Genomic DNA, 27,953 nt, shown 5'->3' with positions numbered 1-27,953 from the left:
CTACCGTCCTAGAGTCACCAAGGGCTCGGCAGCCGAAGGAGGAGTCAACCGCTGCTGTTGGCGATCTTGGTGATGACGAACGAGTAGCGTTGGTGATGGATGGATCGGTGGCAGTGCCTAAGGCAACGGCTAGAATCACCGGACCTTTGGGAGTAGAGACTAGAGTTGCCGGCAATGTGCTAGAGTCTGGGGCGGTGAAGCCGGTGGTGTCCAAGGAGCAAATGGTGCTTCCTGAGGCATCGTAGGGCATGGTCAGAGCCGCTGTCTAGCCACGGAGCCCCCCAGGGGTGCCTCGAGCTGCAACAGAAGAGGACAAGGTGGAGGAGATCAAGCGCGCTGAACCTCGACCCCAAGCTATCTGAATCCTCCATAAGCGCAGCGATGAGGTGGTGGTTATCGAGGACGAAGACACCACCAGGGAGATGAGGAGATTGAAGACCACCCTCGCTGGAGTGATGAAACAAATCGAGGTTAGTACTACATCTGGAGTGGTCATCTTTGACGTTGGAGATCGAAGTTCATCATTATAATTATGTATTTGCAGGGGATAACTCGGACTGCCGAGCAACGTCACCAGCTGATAAAGAGGATGGAACCCCTCACCGAAGAGAACGAAAAACTCAGAGAGGCCATGAACCTGATGGAGAGAAACATCTAGAGAGCCTGGCATGAGCGAGACCTTGCTGAGTCCAACACCCGAGATCTGGAACAACAGAAGGGGGTCCTATCTGAGTAGCTGGCGGCTGCATCCGAGCAGCTGCGGAGCAAGTCTGAGGAGCTGGCGAGTGCCTCCACGCAACTGGAACAGACTTTCGAGCAGCTCAGAAGTGTATCCAAGCAGAAAATAGGTACGGTATATCAGCGAATGTACTTTGTATTGCTGAACAACCATATTTTTGGTGATAACTATTGTGCTTGTAGAGCAAAGCGTGGAGCTTGGCCAACTGCATCAAGCCATCGAATAACTCTGACGGGAGAAGGCGAAAGAGTCAGACCGAGCAGACAAACTAGCCGAGGAGCTAAAAGGTGAATACCTCCTGGTCGGAGTTACTGTTGAAGTAGTTACCTTGTATGATGGAACATTGTAATGCTTGCAGGCTACCGTCATAAAGCCAAGGCACAGTTTGATGTGCTGGTGCAAGAGGCCAGGACCCAAAGGGATAACTTCAACGCTATAGTCACCGTAATTAAACCGATGCTTGACTACATCGACCTGGAACTGGCTCCTTCGCCTATTGATAGGTAGCAACATTCAGACACCATCATCCAGAGGTGCAAAGCGGCATGGGAGAACTTCAAGATCCTCAACCGTGATGCCATTGTGACCGTCGCTACTCACGCCCTTGCGGTGATTCGGTCCCACTACCCAGCCATCGACCTTCAGGCAATAGAAGGTGGGTTCGACGAAGGGCTAAGCAAGGTAGAAACCTAGCAACTGGAGGATGAGGTGGAGGACGCAGCGAAGAAGTTGATCGACGATATAGACTTCTTTGGCGAGACGGACGGTGATGGCGGAGCACAATGATCTGCTCGGAGGGTATTGTCTGTAAATTGTGGACAGTGTGGTTAGAAAGCGCGAAAGCGCAAAAAACACTTATGTATATGATAAATGTTATAAGGTGCATGTGTATGCAGTTAGCTTGTATTTTGGCGAAAAAATATTCTTAGTTTTAACCATAATGCAATTATATGTAGTACAAGTAGCATCCAAGTAGTTGGTTTGCTACTGAACCCCATGGCCTCGGCTAGCCCATGGTCCATAACGTCGACCGTGGAGCCCGTGCATGTGTAGGGGGAACAAGCATGAACAAGGAACCATAGCCGACCACCCATAACGCAGAGCACGGAGCCCATGGCATGTGTAGGGTATGATCGGAGACTGGGTCTTCTCCATAGAGAACAGAACGGAACGTGTGCTGCTCGGCGGTTATCGAAATAACTTGGAGATATAGGTAGTATAAGCGGCATCTGAGCAATTAGTTCTGTGCTGAGCTCTCGGCCTTGGCTAGCCCATAGTCCATAACGTCGAGCATAGAGCCTATGGACATGTAGGAGGAACAGGCATGATCAAGGAACCATAGCCGACCACCCATAACACAGAGCGTAGAGCTCGTGGCACGTGTAGGGAGAGATCGGGGACTGGGTCTTCTCTGAAGAGAATAGAAAAGAAAGTATGCTGCTCGCTGATCGATGAAATATCTTGGAGATTTGGAGCAAAGTGTTCAGCGATTTGGAGAAAATCGTTTGGCGATTTGGAGAAAATGTGTTCAGCGATTTGGAGAAAATGTGTTCGACAAAAACGTTAGAAATTTGGAGAAACGTGGTCGGCGCAGTTATGGCGATTTTGAATTGGAGTTCGCTATGGAGTAGCATAGAGCTCGGCAACCGTAAGTGGGGGTTAAACCACAATGGAGAAAAAGTGGAGACAAGTTATGGAGACCAAAACTTTATTCAACATAAAGTGGAGAGTACATATGTAAAGGGTTTCAAGGATAGAAACATATAAGGTGCTCGATGTGCCATGAGTTGGGAACATCGATTCCGTCTAAGTCACATAGGCGATAAGGCCCTAGTCAGGTGACCTCTTTGATGATGTAAGGCCCTTCCCAAGGGGAGAAGAGCCTGTGCATCCCTTCAGTTTTTTATTTTCTATGGAGAATGAGGTCACCGATAGCAAATGAACGACCTTTGACATTACAGTTGTAGTACCTCCGCAAGTCTTCTAGATATTTGGCTATGCGGATGCAGGTGATTAGGCGTTCTTCCTCGGCCTTGTCGACGTCCTCTGTCCGAACAGCTACGGCATGCTCTTCATCATAATTTTCCACCCTAGGTGCTTAGAATGCAATATCCGCTGGTAGTATGGCTTCTGAGCCGTAGACCAAGAAGTATGGAGAAACACCGGTGCTACGACTAGCTTGAGTACGCAGTCCCCAGACTACAGCTGGTAGCTCCTTGAGCCATCTACCCGGGTGCTTTTCTTCTTTCTGATATAGTCTCTTTTTGAGGGCATCAAGGATCATGCCATTCGCCCATTTGACCTAGCCATTGGCTCTAGGATGAGCAATGGAGACGTATTTGACAGAGATGCAATGGTCCTCGTAGAAGTCCCAAAAGTGATGGCCAGTAAATATAGTTCTGAGGTCGGTAATAATACTGTTCGGGAGACCAAATCTATGGATGATGTCTTCGAAGAGCTTGACTGCTTTCTTTGTAGTAGCCGAGATGAGCGGTTTATACTCAATCCACTTGGAGAACTTATCAATGGTGACGTATACGTACCGGAAGCCACCTGGCACTGGCTTAAAAGGGCCAATCATGTCTAGTCCCCAGCATGCAAAGGGCTAGGAAGATGGAATGGTCTGGAGTTCTTGTGCCGGCGCGTGTATTTGCTTGGCAAAAAATTGGCATCCTTCACAACATTGGACGAGGTCTTCTACATCAGAGATGGCCGTGGGCCAGTAAAAGCCAGCTCGGAAAGCTTTGCCGACCAGTGTTCTCGAAGCCACGTGGTTGCCGCAGGAACCAGAGTGAATTTTGAGAAGTAACTTCACTCTGTCTTCTTGGATGATGTATTTTTGCAGAATCCCTTCCTTGGCACTTTTTCTCATCAAGTTGCCGTCCACCAGCACGTAATGTTTGCTTCGACAGATTAGGCATTTGGTTTCAGTCTTATTGGTGGGTACTTCGGTGCTGGTAAGGTACTTGATGAATTCTTTCCTCCAATCGGTAGCCGGCAAAGGTACCACCAGTACCAGCTGCTCGGTGGGGGGGACTTCCTGAACTTCCTTAACTTCTTTAATGGATGGCGCCAGGAGATCTTGAATGAAGACCCCCGGTGGAATCACGGCGCGAGAAGAGCCCAACTTGGATAAATGGTTGGCGAGCTGATTCTGGTCGCATACCATGTGGTGGTACTCGATGTCGTAGAATTTTCCTTGAAGCTTCCTGATTTTGGCGCAATATGTATCCATCTTCTCACTGGAGCAAGACCAATCTTTGCTATGTTGGTTGATGACCAGTGAGGAGTCCCCATATACCATGAGGCATTTGACGCCGAGCTCAATGGCTATACGGAGTCCATGGAGACATGCTTCATATTCGACGACGTTGTTGGAGGCCGGAAAGTGTATCCAGAGAACGTATCGGAGCTTATCCTTGGTCGGCATAATGAACAGAATGCCCGCACTAGCACCATTAATGTTAAGGGTGCTGTCGAAGTACATCACCTAGTGCTCGGGGCAAGTGGCGGCGATGGGCTCTTGGATCTTGGTCCACTCAGCGACGAAATCAGCAAGCGCCTGAGACTTGATCGTAGGCCTGCTTCTGAATTCAATGGAGTAAGTGCTGAGCTTGATAGCCCACTTGATGATACGGCCGTTGGCCTCTTTGTTACGGAGGATGTCCCCTAGAGGGAACTCGGTGACCACGACGATCTTATAATACTCGAAGTAGTGATGGAGCTTACACGATGTGATCAGGATGGCATACAGCAGTTTCTGGACCTAAGGATAACAAGTCTTGGGCTTGTTAAGAACCTCACTAATGAAATATACTAGATGTTGCACCTTATAGGTGTGCCCAGCCTCCTCACATTCGACCACAATTGTTGTGCTGATGACGCGAGAAGTAGCGGCGATATAAATCAGGATAGTTTCGTCTGGCTGTGGCACCGTCATGGTCGGAGGCTTTGTTAGGAATAACTTAAGCTACTCAAAAGTTATGTCTGCCTCTTCTAACCAGGAAAAGCGCTCAGAGGCCTTGAGGAGTTTGGAGAAAGGTAGCCTTTTTTGTCGAGGCGCGATATGAAGCGGCTTAAGGCAGTCATGCAGCCTGTAAGCTTTTGTATATCCTTGACGCATGTTGGCTGTTTCATGTTGGTGATTGCAGAGACCTTGTCAGGATTGGGTTCGATGCCACGAGCGCTGACAATGTAGCCTAGTAGTATACCGGATGGAACTCCAAAGATGCACTTTTAAGGGTTTAACTTCCATCGGTACTTTTTTAGGTTGGTGAATGTTTCTTCAAGGTCGGCAATAAGATTATCAGCGGTCCTGGACTTGACGACCACATCATCAATGTAAGCTTCGACATTGCGGCTGATCTGTTGATCGAGGCACATCTAGATGGCCCTTTGATAGGTCGCCCTAGCGTTCTTGAGTCCGAAGGACATGGTGGTGTAGCAGTATGCACCGAAGGGTGTGATGAACGATGTCTTGATCTGGTCTTCTTCCTTGAGAGGGATCTGGTGATAGCCGGAGTAACAGTCAAGGAAGGAGAGCAGTTCGCAGCTAGCGGTGGAGTCTACAACCTCGTCTATCCGAGGCAAATCGAAGGGGTCCTTAGGGCAGTGTTTGTTAAGATCAGTGTAATCAACGCATATTCTCCATTCTTTATTCTTTTTTCAAATGAGAATAGGGTTTGCTAACAACTCAGGATGATACACTTCTTTTATAAATCCGACAGCTAAGAGCCATTTTATTTCTACCCTAATAGCCTCCTTCTTGTCTGGCGTGAATCGGTAGAGTTTTTGCTTGATCGGTTTGGCGGTCGCCGAGACATTCAAGGAGTGCTCGATCTTCTCCCATGGTACCCCGGCATGTCTACAAGTTTCCAAGCAAACACATCGACATTGGCACGTAGGAAGGAGACGAGCGCACTTTCCTATTTAGGGTCAAGGTGAGCCCCAATCTTCACGGTCTTGGAGGGGTCATTGAGGCCGAGGCCGACCTATTTTATATCCTTGGACATGGCGGAGGCATGGGTAGGCTCTAGCTCTAGGATCTCCATGTCATCGATGGGCAATGTCTTGGCTTCGGTGGCCATGCTGGCCATCTGGATGGAGAGGTCGGTGGCTTTGGTGAGAGCAAGACTCTCTATCTCGCAGGTGTAGGCGATGGAGAGATTGGCCCACAGGGCTCGAACATCTTTAGGTGAAGGCATCTTCAGCACCAGATACGCGTAGTGCGATACAGCCATGAACTTGGCCAGAGCTGGCTAACCAAGTATGGCATGGTAGGCAGTGTTGAAGTCGGTGATGTAGAAGTTGATGTGTTCGACGCGGTAGTTGCTTGCCGTGCTGAACTGTACTGGTAGGGTGATCTCTCCAAGCGATTTGTAGGCCCTGCTAGGTACCACACCCCAAAAGGAGGAGTCGAAGGGTGTGATATCTGATAACCCAAGGCCTAGCTCCTTTAGGGCTCCGGTGAAGAGGAGATTCAGAGCGCTCCCACCATCGACAAGCACCTTTCTGAAAAGCACCTTCTGGACGGTTGCGTCGAGGACAAGGGGGAAATGCCCTGTGTAGGGGATGTCCACCCACTGGTCAGCCCTGCTGAAGGTGATAGGGACCTCGGACCATGGGCAATAACTAGGGTTGGCAGTGGCATCTTCCGTAGTGATGGAGAGCACCCACCGTGCGGTGAGCTTCCATTCTCTTCTGCTTTCAGTGGAGGTGAGGCCCCCAAAGATGGTGGCGACCAACTTGTCATGGTCCTAGAAGGCATTGTGGTTGTCCCCAGGTGGTCGGTGGCCTCTGGCTCCGTCGTTGGCTTTGTCTTCCTGCTTTTTGTCCTAAAACTCCTTAGCCAAGCCAAGGCAGTTCTTCATCTTGTGTTTGGCGTTCTTGTGAAGAGGGCACAAGCCATTGAGGATCTTTTGATACTGCTCGGCATAGTTGTGCTTGGCATGAGGTTGACTGATGGCGGCGGCGATGTGGTCTGGCTGGCGGCGGTGATTTTAGCTAGATTTGGGTCCTTCTGTTCGATCATGGCTGCTGTCACGATGGTAACTGCGGTCGTCAAAGCAGCGGTCGCTGTGGCATCAGTCGTCGGGGTAGACGTCGTAGTGGCAAGGTGGGCGATGAGGGCCCACATCCTCGTTGAAGTGCACCTCAGCTTCCTCAACGTCGGCGTACTGGTTGGTAGTAGTGATCATCTCACCAATGCCTATGGGCAGCTTGTGGTTGAACTTAGAGCGAAGCTCACGATGGTGGAGTCCTTAGATGAAGGTGGTGATGACCTCAACTTCTATGATGCTGGGAATAGAATTCCTCATCTCAAAAAAGCATTGAATGTAGCTACGGAGGAGCTTGGATGGCTTTTGGTTGATGCGGTTGAGATCATGCTTGGTGCCCGACCGAGTACACGTAGCCATATAATTGTCGGTGAAAACTTTTTTTAGCTCTTCCCAGGATCCGATGGAGTCTGGGGCAAGGCTAGTAAACCAGCTCATGGCGGGTGGCGTGAGCATGACAGGGAGATAGTTCGCCATGACACTAGTGTCTCCTCCGGCGGTGCGGATAGCGGTGGCGTTAGCCTGTAGCCACTGTGTTGGATTCGTCCTTCCCTCATAGGGCTCGACCCCAGTGATTTTAAAACCACAGGGCTACTGAAGTGTTCAGAGCGCCCTCGTAAATGCTGGGGGCCCTTTGGGGTTGTGGTCGGCGTCAGCCACAGCGTTGCTGGCATCGATCGGCTCGAGAGCTGAGTCTGGGTTTCCGTACTCCTACTTGTACTCTTGGCAACAGCGTACTTCGTCTTCATGGCGATCGAAACGACATTGCTCAGTACACCGTCGTGCATCCTGGAGGTTGCTGAGGTGCACTCAAGCATCCTATTCGACATCCTGGTCGTGTTGGCGATGGTGTACGATGCGGTGGCCCTCGGCTCCCCCTAGAGAGGTATTGACTGGTCGGCGAAACAACTTTGACTGGGGCGGCGATTGGATCTCGACACAGCTGATGGACGAATCGTGCTTGTAGAGCATGAAGGTCTCTGATCATTGCGGATTTCATTAACCAAACAGTGTGCCGCTTTAAGCATGGCAGCGACCTTGACGAGCTCAGGTGTCTACATGAGGCGAGCGAGCTCATTGGCGGCCACTGCCAGCTTGGTGCTTGGAATCTTGAAGACGTCGTAGCCATCAACATGGACAAACTCTTCATCGAGGTCGCGGTGGAGCGGGAGTGGCCTTCCTTGTGAGTCGAGCCGATTCTTTCGAGCAGCCTCGGCCCTCGCAATGGTTGCCTCGTTTTCTCGGCGCTACGCGTGGTTGACATTTCGGTTCTCATGAGCGACATGTTCCTCCTTGGTTTCACCATTCCGAGGAGGGCTGTCGATGCTAACGATGAAGATCGCGCCACCCCGAAAGGGTGGGAGAAGAAGTTGCTCGGTGAAGGTTTCGGCGAGGGTTTCCATAGAGCCCTGAGACTCGGAGCCTATATTTTTCTCCAGGATGGTCTGGAGGGACGCTCTGGGGCACCAACCTTTGTGTAGCATGTTGACAACTGGCGGAGGCTAGATGGCGAGCTGGTCGGCGAGTGGATGGGCGTCTCCCACCTGGTCAGCTAATTTTCCCCTCAGGGCATCTTGGTAAGTAGCGGCTACGTTGGTGAGCCCGAAGGGCAGAGCTGTAACTCCTGGAGTTTTCTGAGCAGCCTCCGATAGATTTGGATCAAAGGGTGGTCAGCGCTAAACCAAAGTGTCCAGGGTCGATTCGGTGATGGAGAGGCAATCGGTAAGCTTTAGACCGACCTGATCGATGCACTCGATCAGATCGTCGTTGTTGATCTGCCTCCTCTAGTAGCGAGGAAGCGGGCAGCGAATTGCTGATGAAGGTGACCTCGGAGGTGGTTCTAAGATCGGATCTATAGTCGTAGGTGTGGGGATGATCGGCGCAGAAATGATCTACGCCGGCTCGAGGAGCTCTCCGACTTCGTCAGCGTTGATGATCCAGGAGATCGATCTGACCGTGAAGATCTAGCCGGGCTATAGGAGGGACGAAGAGCCTGCAGAAAAAAACCATCTTGTTCCACAAGGAAACAGCACGTAGTCCCCTACCTAGGGCACCAACTGTCGATAGAATATCGTCGGCGGTCCTCCGAGGGGTATCCCACAAAGGTAGATTGATCAGTAGAGGAGCGTGAGATCAAGAACAAGAAGGTAACAGAGACACATGAGTTAGATAGGTTCATGCCGTCAGTATGACGAATACCCTACTCATGTGGTCTGTTGGTTTGTATTAGCTATCGTACGATATTGCGTGAGTTTGGAGGGGGTCCCTTCCTGCCTTATATAGTCCGGGGAGCAGGGTTACAAGTCGGTTAGATCTGAGAGATAACCAAAAAGTAATAACTGATTACAGGAATCTTGGGATCATACATATCCTAACAGATCTTGTAGTATCTTGAGGATATCTTCTAGATGTCTTGCGGAAGGCGCCGACCAGAGTTGAGCCCTGCAAGGCTTCGTCTTGTGGGCTGGGCCACCCCTGAGGACGCAGCCCATGTGGTCTGACGTGGGTATCCGTGGTCATACCCCCCACACCTCTCCTCTCCTTTATTTTGCCGATGATGAAATTGTCTAAGTCCATACATTATATTGAATATGAGCTGATGATCAAGAACTTATGAGGAACTTGGCATCATTACCAGCTGCCCCTACTGTCTTTTTCTATATGCTCACTATTTTTTATATATGCTCACTGTGTTTATGATGTCTTTATGCTCCAAGTTCTTTATCAAATGAAGATTGACATGTTTCTAAGGCCTCTACCTCTACTACTACTATTATTACTCGTTTTGTGAGTTAGTTTGAACTTGATTGATGGCTATTTTCTTCACTTCCACTAGGAAATGGACCCTTGCTATGTTGTTTTCAATGGGAAGAAACTTAGGATTTACATGTCTTGGCATAAGGCTAGTGAACATGTGCTTGGGTTCAAAAATGCTATACACAAGAAATACAACAACTATGACCATACACTTAGAGATTTCAATGCCTATGTTGGAGCAGCAACTACCTCCCCTAATCTAGTCCCAACTAATTGTGGTGAAAGCATCCCCCTTAGAGTGGTAAGAGTGGTTCTTGCAAGAATGTGGTGATTATTAGTCTGTTGGTGATGGTGTTTGGACTTTAGATGAGGCTTTCCATGAGCTGCCAATGCAACTGCAATACTTAGGCCTGTGATGACACAATTACATGGTCGATGTAGTTGGATAACACAATTGTATGATAATTTGATTATGGTGTCTGAGGCTTATTAGTTTGGATAACATTAATTTATGTTGGCAGCGATATTTTGGTTGTAATGCAACATTATCTATTAATAATACTGATGCTGCTTTGTAGACCCTCCTCTCCTAGTCCTATTACTTCTACTCTTCTCCTCTCCTGTCCTCTGCTCCTACTTCTCCTACTCCTCTTCTCTTTTGTTCCTCTACTATAATTGTTTTTCTTGACATAAATTTAGGAGAAGATATGATCGAACTCCCTTCGCTGGATCTGCCAAATAATTATGTGTATGATCTAGACTTCCAACCAGCATTGGGGAGGGCAAACCACCTATATCCAAGCATAGTAAGTAGCATGTTTTAAAGACACCTCTATAGATATTTTGTTCTAATATACATAATTCTTAAATGTAGACAATTCATCCTATACTATGGTTCAGAGAGACACTCTCAAATTTCATGGTTGATTTCCTCAATGTTGATATATTCCCTATAGATGGTCGACTCAAGCAATGTCGAATTGGCTTTTCTATTCTCGCTAGTGCGGGTAACCAACAAGGTATGGTTTTATACATTGATAGGACGAGCAGCGGTCAATCTTATGACATTAGTGCGCAAAAATATGTTGTGCAAGCATGTTTAAGAGCGTTTCAAAATATTGGGTACAATATTCCTACATACTCCTTCATTAGGATTGCTGCTTTGAATGTGGGCCTCCACCACGATATTGGACTATTTTGTGCAAAGCTTGCCGAGGATAACATGAATGATGTGGTCAGTCTCATAACTTATATCCAGATTAATTGTTATGTCTATATATATGCATGGTTCTGATAACTACATTTTTCCCAACACTTGCAGATTCAGGAGAACAACGTAACATACGTAAGTTGTAGCTTTGAAGCCATTTTAAACTAGGCCATATATCACTTGGGTCGTTATAAATGGGAATATGGTAGCCCTGTTCTCACTTCCGAGGGAATCCAGGAAAAAATCTTGTGACTAGGAGTGAAGATTCTCGACCAATGCTTATCGTCATCAGTAGACCTTGTGAACGATCTTGTGAAGTAAGGGAGAGTGCACTAGTAAATACATTGCGCTAGATCAGTGACATTTTGACATATGAAATGAATGATCTGTACTTCTCCGTGTACGCAGTAGGACGTTAGAAAATTCTAGGAAGTTAAATTACTGTTAGTTGTAATAATGAACTGATCTAAATTATTATGTTTTGTAATAAATAAATTTAAATTATTATGTGTTTGTAATGAATGGGTTTGCAATGAAGTAATTTAAATTATTATGAGTTTGTAATGCATATATCTTTTTGTCAATTAGTTGTTGATATAATGTCCTTATGAATTATATTATATTATATATATATATGTATATATGTTCTGTTCACATTTAAATTTTCAAATTTCAAATTTTTTATGTGAAAATGTACTGTAGGAATGGTTTTATATTGAATCGTCCCTACAAATAGGAATTAAAGGGGCGGCTGGTATTACAACCGCCTCTATAAATTATTTTTGTAGAGGCGGCTGGTGTTACCAACCGCCCCTACAAATACAGTTGTAGGAGCGCCTAGTGACAAAAGCCGTATCTACTAATCGATTTGTAGGGGCGACTTGCGAACCACTCCTACAAACCCTTGATTTGTAAAGACAGTGTGATAGGAGCGGCTGACAAAACCGTCTCTATAAACCATTGTTCCTACAAATGCTTACTTTAGTAGTAACCTAACGAACTTGTTGCCCATGTCTGACATGCGGATCAGACTCCACCAGCTCCCATCTGAATATCCCGCCATCACCATGCAAACCACCCTCTATTTATGTACCTCCACGGCCAGTTGGCCATCGCAACAAGCAATAACACTTCATCCAAGACCAAGCCAGGTAGCGTCATCTACCAATGGTGGCGGCGGCCAAGCTCGTCCTGCTCTCGTACGTGGCCACCGGCAGCTGCTCCTGCGCCGCATGGGATCTGAACGTTATCCGGATGCCCACAGTGCGAGCGATAGATGATGCCGCGGCCCGTCTCCAGGAAGGCGTGGCCACGCCGCTAATCCACACGCTGCTAGGCTCCGGCGGAGACCTGGGACGGCTCGCCGGCGTGCCGTGCGACAACTGGCGGCTGGCCGTGGAGGCCTACAACAAGCGCGACTGGAAGACGGTGCCCGCCAACTGCGGGGACTACGTCGGCCAGTACATGCTCGGCCAGCAATACCGCCGAGACTCCCGCGTCTCGTCGACAAGGCCATCGCGTACGCCGAGGGGCTCAAGCTCGCTGGCAATGGCAAGGAGGTGTGGGTGTTCGATGTCGACGAGACCTCGATCTCCACGCTCTCCCCTACTACGCCAAAGAGGGCTTCGGGTACGTACACACACGACACGATTCAACCAACGGACGTAATCAATATCTATATCTATATTTATATATATATATCTAAATTTATATCTATATCTACATCTATACCTACTAATAAAAAGAAAAAAAATTATTTACTTTTTTTTCTGCTCCATGTTGGATTTAAGAAAGAGTTCATAAATTAACCGGATACGGCTCACCTGCTTTGCTTTCCGTTCAGGGAAAGTCCGCAGCAGATAAATGTATTCCGTTCTATTCGGTTGCCCCCGCAGTATCGCACCGGAGAAATTTCTCTACCCCGGTGGCCATCACATCACAAGGAAAAATAGAAAAAATACATCCGACAAAATTTTCCTGCCCCGGTGGCAATCACATCACAGGAAAAAAAGAGAAAACTACTAGCACTGTAGAGTTTGAACTAGAGCATATGTAAACGACCGGATGGTTTAGATACCACTATGGTATTACTAGAATAAGGGCCTGTTTGAATTCCTGCTCTAAGTTTTAGAGCTTAGGTCTTCAAACAGATAATCTAAAGTTAGCTCTAAACTTTAGTTCATCACACATTAGAGCTTTAGATCTCAAACGTGAGTTAATCTATATCTAATAATATTAATTTATATCTATATCTAATAATAAAGAGACAAAATTTCTACCGTACTTTTTTTCTCTCTCTCCTTCCCGTGTTTTTTTCTATCTATCTATTATTTTTCCGTGTCCATGTTGGATTTAAAAGAGAGTCCATCAATTAACTAGATACGGCTCACCTGCTTTTCCGTACAGAGAAAGTCCCATTCAGTAGTCCCCGCAGTTTCACTTCGCACCGGAGAAAAATTTTCTACCCCGGTGACCATCGCATCACGGGAAAAAAGAGAAAAACACTAGCAATATATGTAGAGTTCGAACCAGAACGTACGCAAACGACAGGATGGTTTACATATATACCACCATGGTATTAGTAGATTAAAGGCCTGTGTGGATCTCCTACTCTAAACTTTAAAGTTCTAAACTTTAGAACTAAAGTCTCCAAACAGATAGTCTAAAGTTAGCTCTAAACTTTAGTCTACCTAACATTAGAGCTTTAGACCACAAAAGTGAACTAAAATGCTCGAAAGTTTTTAGAGCTCTTAAGTTTAGAGAAAGAGATCCAAACAGACCCTAAAGCTCATTAAATTAAGTAATCAATAGTAGAAATAAAAAAACCAATCAATATATGAAAATATGGTTGCATATTGTGGAGAATAATAATCTTGCCAAAATCAGGATAAGGCACATTCAATGTTGGAGGGAGAACGCTTTTAGAGTACGAGGTCCGTTTATGCAGACTACATATGCACAGAGATAACAATCTTTATATATATATATATATGTCGATAGAATATCGTTGGCAGTCCTTCGAAGAGTATGCTATGAAGGTAGATTGATCGGCAGAAAGGTGTGTAATTAAGAATAAGAAGGCAACAGAGACACACGAGTTAGACAGGTTCAGGCCGTCAGTATAACGTAATACCCTACTCCTATGGTCTGTTGGTTTATATTGGCTATCGTATGATATTACGTGAGTTTGGAGGGGGTCCCTGCCCGCCTTATATAGTCTGAGGGGTAGGATTACAAGTTGGTTAGATATGAGAGATAACCGGAAAGTAATAACAGATTACAGAAATCATGGGATCATACGTATCCTAACAGATCTCGTATTATCTTCAGGATATCTTCCCGGTGTCTTGCGGAAGGTGCCGAGCAGAGTCGTGCCCCGCAAGGCTTCATCTTGTGGGCTGGGCCACCCCTGGAGGCGCAGCCCATGTGATCTGCCGTGGGTATCCGGGATCGTAGCCCCCACAGCTAGTCCTTAAGCGTCTTGTACCCATTGTGCAACGCTGTCTTGAGCATGTCCGAGCAGGTGCGAACAAAGCGGAGCAATCAAACTCATGGTCCGACCACTGTGATGAGTTGTCGAGCTGTTGTGAGCAGTTGCCGAGCAGCATGAACCGTCGCCGAGCAGCGCAAGCCATCGCCGCGCAGCGTGAACCATCGCCGAGCAGCGTGCGCCGTCGCCGAGCAGTGTAACCCAAGTACGGCTTGCCATAAGGGTGTAAGGAGCTCAAGTGCAGAATCGAAAATTTTCTCACGGTGGACCCAGTGTGCCCACTTAGAGTCCGACCACGAGAAAGGGAGATAGTCTTCTTCAGCTTTAAGAGGCGCAGAATCTTCCAGAATAAAGCAAACACATTCACCGCAAGGTGAAGTGTGCCCACTTAGTCCCTGAGCCTGACAGTAGATGACATAGTCATGTGGTGCCAGGGTCTAAAGTAGAAAAATAGTAGAAGACCAGCCGAGCAGACAGTCAGTCCCTGAGCGTAGCCTCGAAATGAGAAAAAGCACATTCACCGTAAGGTGAAGTGTGCCCACTTAGTACCCGAGCCTGACAGTAGGTGATGTGGTCACGTGGTGTCAGGGTCAGAAACAACGGTCAACAGGAGAAAGTCCCCAGTGCGATGAGGAACCGAGACGTAGTGCAGACGCAGTCCCCGAGCCACAAGAGGAAATCTTGGAGAAATTAAATCGCAGAGAAAATATCGGAGTAATGGCTATATAGTAGTAATTACTGAGCCGTAACGGTTGGCAGAGAAGTCGGCGAATATTCAGCGAGCCATAACAAATTGCGAAGATAAATGGGCGATACGAGCCGCGGTTGCATGAAAGCCCAGGTAATGTCCCACCTTGCTGTTGCGGAGAATTGGAAGAGGCGCCAATCGTGGAAGCGGTTTCCCAAAAACCCTCAAATGCGAAAAGGTGGGGTGAGTGCTTTATAACAGTGCCGCCGCACCCCGCACTCCTACCTTTGACACTTTGTCATTTCATCTTCTTCCTTAGCCCTCGCATTTCCAGATTCACATCCATGCGCGATTCTACCCCCTCTCCCCATCTGGATCTGAGAGATGGCGCCGAAGAGGGGAGCTGTGAACTCAAAGAAGGCGAGCCCAAAGAAGGCGAGCGCCAGAGCCAATCGTGACAAATAGTGGCTGCTGTCGCGCATGGGGGAGGCAGAGCTCAACAGATTGGTGGAGGCGGGCGTTCTTCCTAACTACATCACCGCCGGATGGTGGCCGGCCCTCGGTGAGCCCTTCCCCATGCCTCATATCGACAAAGCTGTGGTATTTGAGGACTACTTTTGGCGTGGATTAGGTTTTCCTATTCATCTATTCTTGAGGGATTTGTTGGAGTTCTGGAGAGTCAGTCTGTGCAACCTCCACCCAAACACCATATTGCACATATCTATCTTCATCCATTTCTATGAGGCGTATCTTGGAATCCTTCCCCACTTTAACCTCTTCCGTCACCTGTTCTGGCTGAAGAAGAAAGGCGACGGAGGTTCCAAGGTGGTCGGTGGAGTGTATCTTCAGCTGCACAATAGAATGGCTGGCGAGTACCTTACTGTGTTGTTGAACACGTCGCTGAAGGGGTGGAACGCCAGGTGGTTCTACATGAAGCAGAGCCAGCGCCGACCACATCCCGGAGAGACAGAAGAGCTGGTCGAAGATGCCAAGTAGCGCTGATATGGAGCAAGTGAGGGAGTTCCTTGGCTTAATAAAGGGCGTGAGGACCAACGGTGGATTGGTGGCGGTGAGCTTTATAGTGCGCCACGTCCAGCCCTGCAAGGAGAGGGCTCACACAACCTTTGATTTCAAGGGGGAGACTGATGGTACTCGGGAGAGGATGGAGATGCTGTCGAGGGACGTTGTGCAGGAGCGGGCCACAGAGCTATTCGCTCCACTTGCCTCATTCAACTTGCCAGGGCAGATGAGACCCTTTCACTGCCAGAATCTGCCTCCACAGGTAAATATCTCAATTGTGTGTTCCTGATGCTTTTTATCTTTTGTCGTTGCCGAGCAGTGGACTGATTCACTTATGCGAAGATCCATTTGCAGGAAAGAGCGGTGTACTTCTCGGGCGTGCCGAGGGGCGATTGGCCACATGTAGTAGATGCCTAGCCACCGATGTAGCCTGAGGAGGGAGCCGTTAGCATCTCGTCAGAGAGTCCATCCCCAGTCTCGAAGAAAGTCTGGGGGAAGAGGGCAGCGGCAGACGAGCCGGCCCAAAAGAAGAGAAAGATGGCTGGTGCCGCTCCCCTCAAGCCGAGCGGTATCTCGCTTGGTGGTGACCAGACCACTCAGACATGGAGTACCATGATGTCCGAGTGGTCGGATGACGACAAAGTTCCAGTGGCTTCTCCACCAAGCACGAAGGTGCCTCCACGCAGCACACGCGGGGAGGAGCAATCGAAGGGAGGGGAGGAAATCCCCCAACAGCAGCCGACGAGAGTTCTCGAGCAGCAAGCGAAGGGAGTCCTCAAGCAGCCGGCAAGGGGAGTTCTAGAGCGGCGGGCAGAGGGAGTCCACGAGCAGTAGGCGAGGGGAGTCCTAGAGCAGCGGGCGGAGGAGAGGCCGATGGTGGAGACCGTGGGACCTCCACCCCAAGACATAGGCATTGACCCTAAGGCCACGGCTAGGGGCTCGGGTAGGCAGCGCCGGTTCAGAAAAATCTACCAGAAAGCCGCTACGTAAGTACCCTTATCTTAGAGTTATTTGGTTGTCATATCCTTATCCTTTTTTGGTGATTGATGAGCTGATCTGATGTAGAGCTAGGCATATGGAGGATCTAACCCCGCCCGTCCAGACTGATGAGCAACCGAAGGCTAGTCCCTAGGCAGAGGAGATGATGGTGGACCCCATCCTAGAGTTTCTGGATGCTCGGCGGCCTACGGAGGAGTCAACCACCACTGCTAGTGGACTTGGCAGCGGCATACAGTGGGCGTCGACGGTGGACGAGTCAGTGACGATGCCCGGGGCAACGGTGGAAACTGTCGGGTCTTCAGCGGCGAATGCAGGAGATGCTGGTGCCACACCTGAGTCTAGGGCGGCAGAGCCAGTGGCGCCCGAGGAGCAAACAGTGCCCCCCGAGGCATCACAGGGTGTGGTCGGACCTGCTGTCCAGCCATGGAGCCCCCCAGTGGTGCCTCTAGCCATGGCGGAGGATGAGGTGGAAGAGATCGAATTTGAGGAATCTCGGCCCCAAGCTATCTGAATCCTCCGCAGACGTGGTGATGAGGTGGTGGTTGTTGAGGAGGAGGACACCACTAGGGAGCTGAGGAGACTAGAGTCTACCCTTGCTAAAGTGATGAAGCAGATCAAGGTCAGTATTGCATCTGTAATGTTCATCTTTAACGTTGGAGATTGTTCTTCTTCATAATCTCAGCATTTTTGCAGGGGATAACTCGGACCACCGAGCAACGACGCTAGCTGATAAAGAGGATGGAGCCCCTCACCAAGGAGAATGAAAAACTCAAAGAGGTGATGAAACTTATGGAGAAGAACATCCAGAGGGCCCAGCGTGAGCGAGACCTTGATGAGTCCAATGCGCAGGACCTGGAGTACCAGAAGGGCGTCCTATCCAAGCAGCTGGCAACCATGTCTGAGCAGCTGCGTGGCAAGTCTGAGCAGCTGACCACTATCTCTGAGCAGTTGTCGAGTGCTTTCGAGCAACTAGAGCAGAAGTCCAAGCAGCTCAGGAACGTATCTGAGTAGAAAGTAGGTATGGCGTATCGGTGAATGTGCTTTGTATTGTTGAACACCCATATTTTTGCTAACGACTGTTGTGCTTGTAGAGCAAGATGCAGAGCTCGTCCAGCTGCGCCAAACCATCGAGCAACTTTGAGAGGAGAAAACAAAGGAGTTAGGGCGAGCAGACAAACTGGCCGAAGAGCTAAAAGGTGAGTACTTCCTAGTCGGAGTTACTGTTGAAGTAGTTTCCTTGCTTGATGGAACCTTATAACACTTGTAGACTACCGTCAGAGTGTCAAGGCACAGTTTGATGTGCTGGTGCAGGAGGCTAGGACCCAAAGGGACAAGTTTGAGGCCATAGTCATCGGAGTCAAACCGGTGCTCAACTGCGTCGACCTAGAGGCAGCTCCTCAGCCCGACAATAGGACGCCACATTTGGACACCATCATCAAGAGGTGCAAGGCAGCGTGGGAGAACTTCAAGAGCTTCAACTACGACGCCATTGTTACCACCATTACTCATGCCCTTGCGGTGGTCCGATCCAACTACCCAACCATTGACCTTCAGACGATAGGGGCCGAATTTACCGAAGGGATGGGCGAGGCAGAGCACCAGCAGCTAGAGGATGAGGTGGAGGAAGCAGCGAAGAAGCTGACCAGCGACATCGACCTGTTCGACGAGACGGACGGCAATGGCGAAGCTCGGTGATCTGCTTAGAGAATTATGTTGTATTGACTGGAGAGAGTAGTTAGAATGCGCAAGGGCACAAACAAATATTTATGTATATGTATAAATGTTGATATGTGCATGTTTATGCAGTTTGCTGGTAGTGCGGTGAAAAAATTGTTGTAGTATTAACCCTAACGCAATTATACGTAGTATAAGTAGCGTTCGAGCAGTTAGTTTGTTACTGAAATCTTTGGCCTTAGCTAGCCCATAGTCCATAACGTCGAGCACGGAGCCTGCGCAGGTGTAGAAGGAACAGGCGTGACCAAGGAACCACAGCCGACCACCCATAACGCAGAGCGCGGAGCCCGTAGCACGTGTAGGGAGAGATCAGAGACTGGGTCTTCTCCATAGAGAACAGAGTGGAACATGTGCTGCTCGGCGGTTGGCAAAATAACTTGGAGATAAACCTAGTATAAGTGGCGTCCGAGCAGTTGGTTCTTCACTAAGCTCTCAGCCTTTGCTAGCCCATAGTCCATAACATCCAGCATGGAGCCCGTGCACATATAGGAGGAACAGGCGTGACCAAGGAACCACAGCTGACCACCCATAACACAGAGCGTGGAGCTCGTAGCATGTGTAGGGAGAGATTGGAGACTGGGTCTTCTCCATAGAGGACAAAACAGAACATATGCTGCTCGGTGGTCGGCGAAACATTTCGGAGATATGAAGAAATGCGGCGGAGTGTTTACGGCGAGCACATGTTGGAGATATGGAGAATCGTGGCGGAGTGTTTACGGTGAGCACATGTTGGAGATATGGAGAATCGTGGTGGAGTGTTTATGGCAATCACATGTTGGAGATATGGAGAATCATGGCGGAGCAGTTACGGCGATCTCGTATTGGAGTTCGTTAAGGAGTAGCTTAGAGCTCGGCGACCGTAAGTGGAGATTAAATCATAATGGAGAAATAATGGAGACAAATTATGGCGACCAAAACTTTATTCATCATGGAGTGGAGAATACATATCTAGAGTATTTCAAGGATAGAAACGTATAAGGAGCTTGATGTGCCATGAATTGGGGATATCGATTCTGTCCAAGTCATGTAGGCGATAAGACCCTAGTCAGGTAACTTCTTTAACGACGTAAGGCCTTTCCTAGGGGGAGGAGAGCTCGTGCATCCCTTCAGTTTTTTGTTTTCCGTGGAGAACGAGGTCGCCAATAGCAAATGAATGACCTTTGATGTTACGGTTGTAGTATCTCCATAAGCCTTCTAGATATTTGGCTGTGCGGACATAGGTGATCAGGCATTCCTCCTTGGCCCTGTCGACGTCTTCTATTCAAATAGCTGCGGCTTGCTCTTCATCATAATTTTCCACCCTAGGTTCTCGAAAGGCAACATCCTCTGGGAGTACAGCTTCTGAGCCGTAGACCAAGAAATATGGAGACACACCGGAGCTGTGACTAGCTTGAGTGCATCGTCCCCAGACCACAACTGGTAACTCTTTGAGCCATCTGCCTGGATGCTTTTCTTCTTTCTGATACAACCTCTTTTTGAGGGCATCAAGGATCATGCCATTCGTCCGTTTGACCTGGCCGTTGGCTCTAGGATGGGTAACGGAGACGTATTTGACGGAGATGCATCGATCTTCATAGAAGTCCCAAAAATGATGGCCAGTAAATGTAGTTTCAAGGTCGGTGATAATGCTATTCGGAAGACCGAATCTGCAGATGATATCTTCGAAGAGCTCGACTTCTTTGTTTGTAGTAGCCAAGACAAGTGGTTTATACTCGATCCACTTGGAGAACTTGTCGATGGTGATATATACGTACCAAAAACCACCTGGCGCTAGCTTGAAAGGCCCAATCATATCTAATCCCCAGCATGCGTAAGGCCAGGAAGCTGGGATGGTCTGCAGTTCTTATGCCGACACATGTATTTGCTTGGCGAAAAATTGGCATCCTTCACAACGTTGGACGAGGTCTTCTACATCGGAGATGGCCATGGGTCAGTAAAAACTAGCTCAGAAAGCTTTGCCGACCAGGTTTCTCGAGGCCACGTGGTTGTTGCAGGAACCAGAGTAAATTTCGAGAAGTAGCTTCACTCCCTTTTCTTGGGTGATGCATTTCTGTAGTATCCCTTCCTTGGCACTTTTATTCATCAAGTTGCCATCCACCAGCACGTAATGCTTGCTTCGATGAATTAGGTGTTTGGCTTCAGTCTTGTCGGCGGGTACTTCAGCGCTAGTGAGGTACTTGATGAACTGTTCCCTCCAATCGGTGGTCGGCGAAGGTACTGTAAGTACCAGCTACTCGGCAGGGGGAACTTCTTGAACTTCCTTATCTTCCTTAATGGATGGAGCCAAAAGATCTTGAACAAAGATCCCGGCGGGATCATGGCGCGAGAGGAGCCTAACTTGGATAGGTGGTTAGCAAGCTAATTTTGATCTCGTACCACGTGGTGGTACTCAATACCATAGAATTTCCCTTCAAGCTTCCTGATTTCGGCGCAATATGCATCCATCTTTTCACTGGAGCAGGATCAGTCTTTGTTGAGCTAGTTGATGACCAGCGCAGAGTCCCCGTTTACCATGAGGCGCTTAACGCCGAGCTCAATGGCTATACAAAGTCCGTGGAGGCACGCCTCATATTCGGTGGCATTGTTGGAGGCTAGAAAATATATTCGGAGAACATATCGAAGTTTATCCTTGGTCAGCATGATGAACAGAATGCCCGTACTAGCACCATTGATGTTGAGAGCGCCGTCGAAGTACATCACCTAGTGCTCGAGGTAAGTAGCGGTGATGGGCTCTTGAATCTTGGTCCACTCAGCGACAAAATCATCAAGCGCCTAAGACTTGATGGTAGGCCTGCTTTTGAATTCGATGGAGCAAGTGCCGAGCTCGATAGCCCACTTGATGATGCATCCGTTGGCCTCCTTATTGCAGAGAATGTCCTCTAGAGGGAACTCGGTGACCACGGCGATCTTGTAATACTTGAAGGAGTGGCGGAGCTTGCACGACGTAATCAGAATTGTGTATAGCAGCTTTTGGACCTAAGGATACCGAGTCTTGGGCTCATTAAGGACCACGCTGATGAAGTATACCGGACATTGCACCTTATAGGCGTGCCCGGCCTCCTCGTGTTCGACGACGATAGCTGTGCTAACGACGCGAGAAGTGGCGACGATGTAGATCAGGAGAGTTTCATCTAGCCGTCACGCCATCATGATCGGAGGCTTTGTTTGGAACAACTTGAGCTGCGTGAAAGCTATGTCTACCTCCTCTGACCAGGAAAAGTGCTTAGAGGCCTTGAGGAGTTTGAAGAACAGTAGTCCCTTTTCATCGAGGCGCGATATGAAGCGGCTTAAAGCAGCCATGTAGCCTGTAAGCTTGTGTATATCCATGACACCTGTAGGCTATTTCATGTTGGTGATGGTAGAGATCTTGTTGGGGTCGGGTTTGATGCCACGTGCGCTAACGATGTAGCCTAGGAGTATACCGGATGGAACTCCAAAGATGCACTTTGAAGGGTTCAGCATCCATCGGTACCTTTTCAGGTTGGTGAACGTTTCTTCGAGGTCGGCGATGAGATTATCAATGGTCTTGGACTTGACAACCACATCATTGATATAAGCTTCGATGTTGCGACTGATCTGTTGATCGAGGCACATCTGGATGTCCCTTTGGTAGGTCACCCCGACATTCTTGAGTCCGAAGGACATGGTGGTGTAGCAGTACGCACCGAAGGACATGATGAATGAGGTCTTGATCTGGTCTTCTTCCTTGAGGGAGATCTGGTGATAGCCGAAGTAACAGTCGAGGAAGGAGAGTAGTTCACAACCGGTGGTGGAGTCTACAACCTCATCTATCCAAGGCAGACTAAAGGGGTCTTTAGGGCAGTGTTTGTTAAGACCAGTGTAATCGACACACATTATCCATTCTTTATTCTTTTTTTGAATGAGAATAGGGTTTGCTAACCACTCAGGATGATACACTTCTTTTATGAATCTGGTAGCTAGGAGCCATTTTATTTCTACCCAAATAGCCTCCTTCTTGTCTAGTGCGAATCGATAGAATTTCTGCTTGATCGGTTTGGCAGTCGGCGAGACATTCAAGGAGTGCTTGATCTTCTCCTATGGTACCCTGGCATGTCTATAGGTTTCCAAGCAAACACATCAGCGTTGGCACCTAGGAAGGAGACAAGCGTGCTTTCTTATTTGGGGTCGAGGTGAGCCCCAATCTTCATAGTCTTGGAGGGGTCATCGAGGCCGAGGCCAACTTCCTTAGTTTCCTTAGACTTGGCAGAGGCGCAAGGAGGCTCCAGCAACGGGATCTCTAAGTCATCGGTGGGCAACGTCTTGGCGTCGGTGACCACACTAGCCATTTGGATGGAGAGGTCGGTGGCTTCGGCGAGGGCGAGACTCTCTATCTTGTAGGGCCAGGACTCCTGCAGGCGAAGGCATCTTCAGCACTAGATAAGCATAGTGTGGTATAGCCATGAACTTGGCTAGAGCTAGCTGACCAAGTATGGCGTGCTAGGCGGTGTTGAAGTCGGCGACATAGAAGTTGATGTGCTTGATGCGGTAGTTGCTTGTCGTGCCGAACTGTACTGGTAGTGTGATCTCTCCAAGCGGTTTGGATGCCCTGCTAGGTACCACACCCTAGAAGGAGGAGTCTAAGGGTGTGAGATCTATTATCCCGAGGCCTAACTCCTTTAGGGCTTCGACGAAGAGGAAGTTCAGAGCGATCCCACCGTCGACGAGCACTTTTCTAAAAAGCACTTTCTAGATGGTTGCATCGAGGATGAGGGGGAAACGCCCTATGTAGGGGATGTCTGCCCACTGGTCGGCCCTGCTAAAGGTGATGGGGACCGTGGACCAAGGGCAATAGCTGGGTTGGCGGCAGCATCTTCCGTAGTGACGGCGAGCACCCATCGGGCGGCGAGCTTCCGTTCTCTTCTGCTCTCGGTGGAAGCGAGGCCCCTGAAGATGGTGGCGACCATGTTGTCATGATCTTGGAAGTCATTGTTATTGCCCCAGGTGGTCAGCGGCCTTCGGCTCTGTTGTTAGTGTCGTTGTCTGGCTTTTTGTCCTAGAACTCCTTAGCCAAGCCGAGGCAGTCCTTCATCTTATGCTTGGTGTTCTTGTGGAGAGGATATGGGCCATCGAGGATCTTCTTGTACTACTTGTCGTAGTTGTGCTTAGCACGAGGTTCATTAACGGCGGCGAAGATGTGGTCTAGTCGGCGACGGCAATTTTGACTAGACTTGGATCCTTCTCGCCGATCACGGCCACTGTCCCGATGGTAACTGCGGTCGTCATAGCGGTGGTCGTTGTGGCATCGATCGTTGGGGCGGTCGTCACTGCGGTGAGTTGGGTGATGAGTGCCTGCATCCTCATTGAAGCGCACCTCGGCTTCCTTGGCGTCAACGTACTGGTTGGCGGTCGTGATCATCTCGCCAATCCTTGTGGGCGGCTCGCGGTTGAACTTGGAGCAAAGCTCGCGATGATAGAGTCCTCGGATGAAGGCGGTGATGACCTTAGCTTTTGTGATGTTGGGAATAGAATTCCTCATCTTAGAAAAGCGTCTGATGTAGCTACGGAGGAGCTTGGACGACTTCTGGTAGATGTGGTTGAGATCATGCTGGGTGCTCGGCCGAGTGCATAGAGCCATGTAGTTGTCGTTGAAGACCTTCTTTAGCTCTTCCTAGGATCTGATGGAATCTAGGGCGAGGCTTGTGAACTAGTTCATGGCGGTTGGCGTTAGCATGATGGGAAGATAGTTCACAATGACACCGGTGTCTCCTCCAACGGCACAGACAGCAGTGGCATAAGCCTGTAGACACTGTATTGGGTTCATCCTTCCCTCGTAGGGCTCAACCCTAGTGATTTTGAAACCACGGGGCCACTGGAGTGTTCAGAGTGCCATCATGAATGCTGGCGGCCCTTTGGGGTTGTCGGCGCCGTCATCTACAGCATTGCGACGTTGAGTGGCTCGAGAGCTAAGTCTAGGTTACCGTACTCTTGCTCATACTCCTGCCGGCGGCATACTTCTTCTTCATGGCGACCGAAGCAGTGTTCGTCAATACGTCGTCGCGCATCTCAGAGATTGTTGAGGTGCACTCGAATGTCCTGGTCGACCTCCTGGTCGTGCTGGCGGTGATGTTCAATGCGGTTGCCCCTAGCTCCACCCTGGAGGGGTTGCCTATCGTTGCGGTGCTAGTCGGTGAAGCAACTTGGGTGGTGATCGGATCTTGGCATGGCTGATCGGCGAATCGAACTTGTGGAGTATGAAGGTCTCTAATCTTGGCGAATCTCATTGACCTGGCACTGTGCCGCTTTGAGCATGGCGGCGACCTTGGCAACCTCCGGTGTCTGTGGGAGCCGAGCGAGCTCATTGGTGGCCACGACTAGGTTGGCGCTTGGGGTCTTATAGAGGTCGTGGCCGTCAACACAAACAAACTCATCGTCAAGGTTGCATTGAAGTTGGCATGGCCTTCCTTGTGAGTCAAGCTGCTGCTTGGCCATCTCAAGGGCGACCTTGTTTCTCAGCGCTGTGCTCCGTTGATGTTTCAGTTCTTGTGAGCAGCGCGTTCCTCCTTGGTTTTGCCGTTCTGAGGGGGCTATTGATGCTGACGTTGAAGATTGTGCCACCACGGAGAGGAGGGAGAGGAAGTAGTTCGGTGATGGTTTCGGCGACGGTCTCCGTAGAGCCCTAGGACTCGAAGTCCGGATTCTCTTCTAGGATGGTTCAGAGGGATGCTCCAGGGCGTCGACCGATGTGCAACATGTTGACTATCGGCGGAGGCTAGTCAGTGATCGGGCCGGCGGGAGGTTGGACATCTCCAACCTGGTCGGCGAACTTGCCCCTTAGGGCATCCTAGTAGGCGGCGGCGACGTTGGTGAGCCCAAAGGGTATAGCTGCAACCCCTGGAGTTTTTTGAGCAGCCACCGACAGATCTGGATCGGAGGGTGGTCGGCGCTAAACCAGAGTGTCTAGAGCCAATTCAGCGATGGAGAGGCAATCGGCGAGCTTCTGACCAACCTGATCGATGGATGCGATTAGATCGTCGTTGTTGATCTGTCTCCTCTGGTAGCGAGGAAGTGGGCGGCGAGTTGTCGATAAAGGCGACCTCGGAGCAGGTTCTGAGATTGGATCTACAGTCGTAGGTGTTGGGTGATCGGCGCAGAATCGATCTGCACTGGCTCGATGAGCTCTCCGACTCCGTTAGCATTGATGATCCACGAGATTGATTCGACCGTGAAGACCTGGTCGGGCTGCGGGAGGGACGAAGAGCCTGCGGAACGTACCATCTTGTTCGATATAGAAACGACACGCACTCTCCTACCTGGCGCACCAACTATCGACATAATATCGTCGGCAGTCCTCCGAGAGGTATCCCATGAAGGTAGATTGATCGACAGAGAGGCGTGTAATCAAGAACAAGAAGGCAACAGAGACACACGAGTTAGACAGGTTCCGGCCATCAGTATGTCGTGATACCCTACTCCTATGGTCTGTTGGTTTGTATTGGCTATCGTATGATATTGCTTGAGTTTGGAGGATGTCCCTGCACGCCTTATATAGTCCAGGACAGGGTTACAAGTCGGTTAGATCTGAGAGATAACCAGAAAGTAATAACAGATTACAAGAATCATAGGATCATACGTATCCTAACAGATCTCGTAGTATCTTCAGGATATCTTCTCGGTGTCTTGCGGAAGGCGCCGAGCAGAGTCGTACCCCGCAAGGCTTCATCTTGTGGGCTGGGCCGCCCCTGGGGGCGCAGCCCATGTGATCTGCCGTGGGTTTTCGGGGTCGTACCCCCACAATATGTAAATATATCTATATACATTCTTTACCTATAATATATTTTCCATTTCTAAAAAATACATACTCTACCTATAATATAAAATATGGAGGCTTTTCGTTATATAGCAACCCACCATATATGCACAGGTCGAATTAGAATAGAGGGCACAACCATGATCCCGTTTCCGCCAATAAATATAGAAACAGAAATGAGATATACCTTCAATAGACACGCTGTATTTGCTTATGTTGAGGTAAAGAGAATACCACAGTTAGTATTATACAGTAGCAACATATGTATGGTATGAAAAGTAAAGCCATGATATATTTACGTATAGATATTTTTGATATTTGCAATTGAAAAATATATATCAAGGTTGTATTTTAATTTGATACATGCTTAATAGGATATTGATATATTATTGTAATAATTAACTTATATTATAGATGTCATGGTTACCATAAAATAAATTATACCTTTTAAATTTTATACAAAGGGTAAACCGTAAATAATTTTTATCTTTCATGTCGTTTTTTACGAACGTTTTATAGTTTTTCCTCCTGTTGCGATGCACAGGCGCATTTTGCTAGTAAAACTATAACACGCTACGTACGTGCTGCCTGGTCATGACGTATGTGTACACGTACTATTGCTGGCACACAAGAGTACGCTCCAGGGCACGTTTAGTTGGCCGGAATTTGGATATGCAAAGTTTGCATAGTGCTAGATTCCCTACTATATCATTTTATTTGTATTTAATAATAATTGTTCAACCGTTGACTAATTAAGCTTAAAATGTTTGTCTCGCAAAGTACAACTAAACTGTACAATTAATTTTTAATTTTGTCTACTTTTAGTATTCCATGCATGTACCACAAGTTTGATGTGATGAGAAATCTTCTTTTTACATAGTGCCAAAGTTGGAAACTAACAAGGGCCCAGCGAAGTTTGCATCCACATATCCACGGGAACTTGAATGAAGTCGTCAGAATTAAGGCCAAAGCTAACCGGTGTATCGATGCTTAATTTTTTCATTTTTTTCTATATTTCAGGAGCGTGATTATATTTTGTCGTTGTTTTAGGATAATGCTATTTTTGGTCTATAGACAAATTGTTTATTTATATTATGTTGTTTTTAATTAAGATCGTTATTGAAAATCCAGACATCTGAAATAGAACTCCCAAATATATATAAAAAATATATTAACATTAATGATATGTAATAAGTATTATTAGATTAATTATGAAATATATTTTCACAATAAACCTAGTTGAAGATCTAAATATATATAGTCTACTATATAAACAAAAAACATTCAAGGTCTCTCCTTTCTCCACTGTACAGTACGTCTGAGGCAGGGAAGGACAAGTGGTGTTGGAACATTTGGACGGCAATCCATGTGATCATTGATAATTTGCATTAGCTCAGCTGACGAGTGGTTAATTGGCCCACTCGACCAATAATGCGGGGCTACAAAATTTTACATATTAATTAGCCGTCACCCACTGCTGATGCATGGCTGT

The 27,953-nt window shown here is 48.3% G+C and overlaps 1 pseudogene; it reads left to right on the top strand.

The window, feature by feature from the left end:
* The first annotated feature begins 11,929 nt into the window (after positions 1-11,929).
* LOC136518399 (stem 28 kDa glycoprotein-like) overlaps positions 11,930-27,953 on the top strand; it is a 31,991-nt pseudogene continuing 15,967 nt past the window's right edge.

This window comes from Miscanthus floridulus, chromosome 17 (assembly GCF_019320115.1).
Source record: "Miscanthus floridulus cultivar M001 chromosome 17, ASM1932011v1, whole genome shotgun sequence".
Lineage (NCBI taxonomy): Eukaryota > Viridiplantae > Streptophyta > Magnoliopsida > Poales > Poaceae > Miscanthus > Miscanthus floridulus.
This window is presented reverse-complemented; position numbering and strand designations above follow the sequence as displayed.